We start from the raw sequence: 6,757 nt of genomic DNA on the forward strand, positions 1-6,757 counted from the left end.
GCTACACGATTCTGATGACAAGGTGGAGTGCTTATGGATGAGGATGAGAGGGAAGGCCAATAAGGCAGATATTGTGCTTGGAGTCTGTTATAGACCACCCTACTGGGTTGAAGAGACGAATTAATTGTTCTACAAGTGGCTGGCAGTAGACTCAGAATCGTATGCCCTTGTCCTCGTGGGGGACTTTAACTTTCCAGACATCTGCTGGAAATACAACACAGCAGTGCGTAAGCAATCTAGGAGGTTCGTGGAGTGTGTGGAAGATAACTTCCTGACACAGCTGGTGCGTGAGCCAACCAGGGAAGGAGCCTTGCTAGATCTGTTGTTTACGAACAGGGAAGGACTGGTGGGAGGTGTGATGGTCGGAGGCCGTCTTGGGCTTAACGACCATGAAATGATAGAATTTTCAATTCTTGGTGAGGCAAGAAGGTGGTCAGCAAAACCACCACTATGGACTTCTGGAGGGCAAACTTTGGCCTCTTCGAGGCACTGGTTGAGAGAGTCCCTTGGGAGACAGTCCTGAAGGGCAAAGGGGTCCAGGAGGGATGGACATTCTTTAAGAAGGAAATCTTAATGGCTCAGGAACAGGCTATTCCCATGTGCTGCAAGTCCAACCACTGAGGAAAACGACCGGCCTGGCTGAACGGGGAGCTTTTGCTAGGAGTCAAAAAAAAAAAAGAGAGTTTATCATCTCTGGAGGAAAGGGTGGGCAACTTGGGAAGAGTACAGGGATCTTGTTAGATCATACAGAGAGAAAATTAGAAAGGCAAAAGCTTAGCTAGAACTAAATCTGGCCACTATTGTAAGGGACAACAAAAAATGTTTTTACAAATATGTTAATAGTAAAAAGAATCCCAAGGAGAATATCTATCCTTTAATGGATACAGAAGGGAACGTAGCAACCAGAGATGAGGAAAAGGCCGACGTACTTAATGCCTTCTTTGCCTCAGTCTTTAATAGTGAGTCCAGTTATCGTCAGGGTACTCCACCCCTTGAGCTGGAACGTAAGGATGAAGAGCAGAACAGGAGGAAATAGTTAGTGACCTACTATGCCATCTGGACACTCAGAAATCTATGGGACCTGATGGGATCCGTCCAAGAGTACTGAGGGAACGGGCAGAGGTCCTTGCCAAGCCACTCTCTATCATCTATCAGTGATCCTGGTCAACAGGGGAGGTCCCAGAGGACTGGAGTCTTGCCAATGTGACTCCCATTTATAAGAAGGGTCAGAGGGAGGATCTGGGGAACTACAGGCCTGTCAGCCTGACCTCAGTACTGGGGAAGGTTATGGAACAGTTTGTCTTCAGAGCGCTCACATTACGAGTCCAGGATAAGAAGGGGATCAGGCCCAGTCAGCATGGGTTTACGAAAGGCAGGTCCTGCTTGACCAACCTGATCTCCTTCTATGACCAGGTGACCTGCCTAGTGGATGAGGGAAAGGCTGTGGCTGTTATCTTCCTTGACTTCAGCAAGGCCTTTGGCACTGTCTCTCATGGCATACTCCTTGAGGAACTGGCATCTCATGGCTTGGATAAGTGCACTCTTCACTGGGTGAAAAACTGGCTGGATGGCCGAGCCCAGAGGGTTGTGGTGAATGGGGTGAAACCCAGTTGGTGGCAGGTCACAAGTGGTGTTCCCCAGGGCTCGGTGTTGGGCCCCGTTCTGTTTAATATCTTTATCAATGATTTGGATGAGGGGATTGAGTGCACCCTCAGCAAGTTTGCAGACGACACCAAGTTGGGAGGCAGGCTTGATCTGCTTGAGGGTAGGGAGGCTCTACAAAGAGATCTGGACAGGCTGGATCGGTGGGATGAGACCAATTGTATGAAGTTCAACAAGGCCAAGTGCCGGGTCCTGCACTTGGGTCACAGCAACCCCATGCAGCGCTACAGGCTTGGGGAAGAGTGGCTGGAAAGCTGCCCGGCAGAAAAGGACCTGGGGGTGTTGGTTGACAGCCAGTTGATCATGAGCCAGCAATGTGCCCAGGTGGCCAAGAAGGCCAACAGCATCCTGGCCTGTATCAGAAATGGTGTGGCCAGCAGGAGCAGGGAGGTGATTCTTCCCCTGAACTCAGCACTGGTGAGGCCGCACCTCGAGTCCTGTGTTCAGTTTTGGGCCCCTCACTACAGAAAAGACATTGAGGTGCTGCAGTGTGTTCAGAGAAGGGCAACCAAGTTGGTGAGGGGCCTGGAGCACAAGTCTTGTGAGGAGCGGCTGAGGGAGCTGGGGCTGTTTAGTCCGGAGAAGAGGAGGCTGAGGGGAGACCTTATTGCTCTCTACAACTACCTGAAACGAGGCTGCAGTGAGGTGGGTGTTGGTCTCTTCTGTCAGGTGGCTGGAGATAGGACAAGAGGAAATGGCCTCAAGTTGAGGCAAGGGAGATTTAGGTTAGATATTAGGAAAAATTTTTTTACTGACAAGGTTGTCAAATATTGGAATAGGGTGCCCAGAGAAGTGGTTGAGTCACCATCCCTGGAGGTATTCAAAAAGCGAGTAGACGGGGTACTTCAGTAGGTTTAGCCATTAGGTTTAGCCATGGTTTAGTTGGCATGGTTGATGGTTGGACTCGATGATCTTGAAGGTCTTTTCTAACCTAAATGATTCTATGATTCTATGATTCTATGAAGGGTCTAAATAAGGAGGAAGAGCAAGATAGAACTAAACCACATGTGACAGGAACTGTTCAATCAGAGCTGCAGGAAGTTTTCAGAATGGTGAAATGGCTTTAGTGTTGAGGTTTGGACTATAACTATAGTGTTGTGGGGTTTGTTTGTTTGTTTCCTGGAAGCAACATACAGAGGCGACATGAAGCAGAGGAGAAAGTACCATCCATCACCCGGTTCCTATAATTCCATGAACTGTAGAAGCGGGCTTTCCCTGCCTATTTTCCATATTATGCCTTATGTGACTTCATATGTAATCTTTTTTAAACTTTAAATTAGATATTTATAATATGAAAAATGTACCAATATACAGTATTGCAAAACTTAAGAGTTAAGTGATTTGTGCTAAATATGACTATGTACTTATTAATTTTAGTGTGCTTCCACAATATTAGAAAATTAATTAGCAATCTGTCCCTTGAAAATATTGAGTTAATGCTGCCAGGAAGTATCAACCTTTAAGAAAATGAGAGCATATTTGTAAGTACATAGTGATAATTCAGAACATCTACCAGTGAAGCCTCTCAAAGGCTTTACAAGCACTCCTAAATCTAGAATCTCTTCTAGACTACAGAAATATAATTATTCCTAGTTTTAAAACAAATTAAAACAAAGAGATTAATTGACATACCAAAGTCCTGAAGAAATCTCAGGCTGGCGTGAGGAAACTTAGGTCTCTTTTTCTCCAACTTCTTCGTCTTGATTCTTGACTGTCTTAAGAGTATGCAATTCCCACACTCACATCTCTTATCTGCCTGAATAAATTAAATGGCTCCCAATTAGTGACAAAAAAATGATCTAAGAATTTTCTAAATTGCCCATCAGTAGAATATAAGAGCTTCCTAGAAAATGAGACTTGCATAACTTAAAAGCCAAATGAGCTCTACAGTCTTCAGCTCTTCTTGCTACTACCTCGTAAGTATCTTTGTCTTGATTTCAGATTTTATTTTGTTTTCAGTAATTTCAATCTATGTGACAAAACAGACATTAGATGCATAGGAGCACAAAGAAAAAATGCTGGTATTACTACCAATCTTAACCTCACTTGTCCTCACAACTATGGGCAATTGCCATAGCTGTTCCCATTAAAAATAGTTTTAATGATGGTGAATGATTATGTCTGATATGTTATATTTAGTGCCTTAACTGATGGCTTAATGTGCAAAACCATGTTCTTAAAAGTTTACTCAACTTCAGAACTATTGGAACCAGTCTAGTTACATGGGCAATTAAGGATTGTTTGGCAAGTGATTTAGGAATCAAGAAAAATAATAAATGAATAAAAGGCTAGATGCAAAGCAAATATTATTTTATATAAGTTATGACCAGTTCTAATTAGGATTAAGATCTCTTTTGCAAACTCGCTGTGTTTTAGACTTAGGTATCACAGCTTTTGAGAATGCTAATGTATTTTAGTGGCAGTTTTTGCATTCATACTTTGTAACATAATCAACCTTCATGCACTTACTCAGCACTTTTTGAGAATGATACACTCTGATATTTTAAAATGCTTTAAACGATTTTATATTGAAGAAATAGCCTTTTACTTGCACCAGATACTCCTGCTTTACTGCAATTATGTAAATATTCACAGGAAGATGTATTTATTCATACCAGTGAATCCTTAATTCACTAGATTTTGTAAATAAGCCAAGATAATACTGGAACTACAGAATCTTCAGCTTGTTGTGGTGTGGCAAAGGCCTGACTGGGTGTTTTTTTACTGACAGCAGCATATGTGTACGGTACATTTATTTTTTTTTTCCCCCTAACTCATGTTTAACCAGAAATGTTTGCTTGCTGATAGCTTTCCACTGGAGGAGATGAACAGTGGGAACTCAATTATTCAAAGGTCTTCAGCTCCCTAAGGGCTAGAACCTGAATGCAGATGTCAAGATTTGTTGACCCAAATCTTCCAATTCTGGACAAGAAGAGATCAGGAAGGCTTTCTAAAAACAAGTCAAGTTTTCTGTATGAGAATTGAAAGATTTACATGCCCAGGCATACACACAAGAGTTTAATACATAGATGATACATTGAACTTTCTTTTAAAGGACAACAAATCCTTGACTGCACAAAGAAAAGAATCTCAACTGTATGTTTTAATCCATGTTAGTAGGACTAATTAATTAACCTAGATACTATAGACAATGTTTCCCAAACTTTTGGTACCTGAGGCACATGATTTTCTGTGTTAAATTTGATGGCATGTGACAGATCCCCCTGAGCAGTCCTGACTCTATCCAATACAGCTATGACCAGCTGCTGGACCTGTCGTGCGTGATATTCCACTCTCTGGGGTCCCTCACTCTTTCCAGGCTATTTAGACTGGTTGCAGGGCAGATGCACTGTCCATCACACTACACCTGTTGGGAATTTTTACTGTAAGGCATCAGCAAAATAAGTAAGAAAACAAATTTAAAAACACTTTAGCTATTTATTTTATTCACAAACTCAGAGAGAAATCCTGGCCACACTGAAAATAAAAGGAGCATATCCTTTGATCTCCATTCTCAACTTCTGTGAGTTTTCTTACACAAAATGAGAAAAAATACAGCCCAAGCCTTACGGTCTCTGAAGTTCAAAAAAGTTCACTATGTTTTTTACATCTATGGAATTTCAGGTTTCAGCTAGTAAGACTACCATATCCAGTCCTGCCAATGCACTATAATGAAAGAATGTCTATGTATATACACAACACAGACTATCAGGTAGGTTTTTCTGTGTGGCTTTTTTTTTTTTTTAAAGAAAAAGACAGCAAATTCTTCTCCTCTCCGCAACTGTACTGCTTTGCTGGCACTGTCTGGCTTGTTATATTCAATGGTTTATGTTGTTTTCTTTTGTATTACTCTGATTAAGTCAAACCATAGTACTTTACTTCTCTTGGTGCTTGGGAAAACATTACCTGAAGCACATTTTTTATTCACGGATACCCCAGCTAATGCAGTGTAATATTGTCATTGCACAACAGGCCTCTCACTCATGATACGCAGAATTAAATTGCTAAAGAGAACAACTGATGCAATAGTGAGGCAAGTGAGATTGCCTTCTTCTGTGTAAATGCTACAGATGATTTGCTGACTACAGCCACCGCAATAAATTATTGTGCACAAGGATTATAATGATGGTGACTGAGAACATTTTCAATACAGCTCCAAGATTAATATGACATTTATGGAAGCAGAATTCCTCAATCTCTAACAAATAGAATGGTTGAGTTACTAGATATAGTGAAGAACTGTGTATGCAAGGTAAGAGAAAGAAGAATACTGCTAGGAGAAATATGCAGCATGCCAAAAATGATGAGGACCTTTAGTTGCCCAGGAACATCCCTGCAAAGCTGATATGAAAACTTTGTATTATATTCATTATCTGAGGATTTATCAGAGAGTGAGTGACTTGCATTCACTTCAGTAGAAAATCAAATGTCAATTTTCAATGACAGCCAGTCTTTTGGAATAGCTGTTTAAATAGAAAATAAGAAGAAAAAGTAGCCAATCATTTTAATGACTCTTTCCTAATTTTGCCACTTATGTATCAATGAAGCTGAAGAAACAATGTCACAGACCAGTCCTTTCCCCAGTCATCCTGCAACCTATTTCTTAGCCCTACAAAACAAGCCTTGCAAACTGCTGTAATAAGTGAGTGTAAAATGGTAAACTTCAGGGCCACAGTCTAAGCTTTATGTGTGTTCATCGTGAGCTTTTGTACAGCACTCTATTGAGCAATGTTAAACAAAACAACTGCTTCCAGAGGTAAGTTACAGGTGAACAAATCAAAAGCTGCCTTAGCCTGCAGACACATATCCCATCCATTTTCAAGGAGCATTAGCTATTAATAATTTCTGCTAACAATTTCTAGTGCAACAGTGTAAGCTACCTTGGGACTGACTGTTGCAATAAAAATAAGTGGTGACAGAGAATGGAAATAATGTAAAAAAATTACAAAGGAAGCTAGGTAGAAAGGAATAGCAATAGAAGAGAACCTGAGAAAAGAAGACCAAAGTAATAAAAATAATACTATAATTTAAAACAAAACCACAGAAACACCACCAGTCCCCCTGCCCGCCTCCCCCCCCCCAAAAAAAAAAAAAA

The sequence above is a fragment of the Haliaeetus leucocephalus genome, unplaced genomic scaffold (genome assembly GCF_000737465.1).
Source record: "Haliaeetus leucocephalus isolate CR32 unplaced genomic scaffold, Haliaeetus_leucocephalus-4.0 Scaffold751, whole genome shotgun sequence".
Lineage (NCBI taxonomy): Eukaryota > Metazoa > Chordata > Aves > Accipitriformes > Accipitridae > Haliaeetus > Haliaeetus leucocephalus.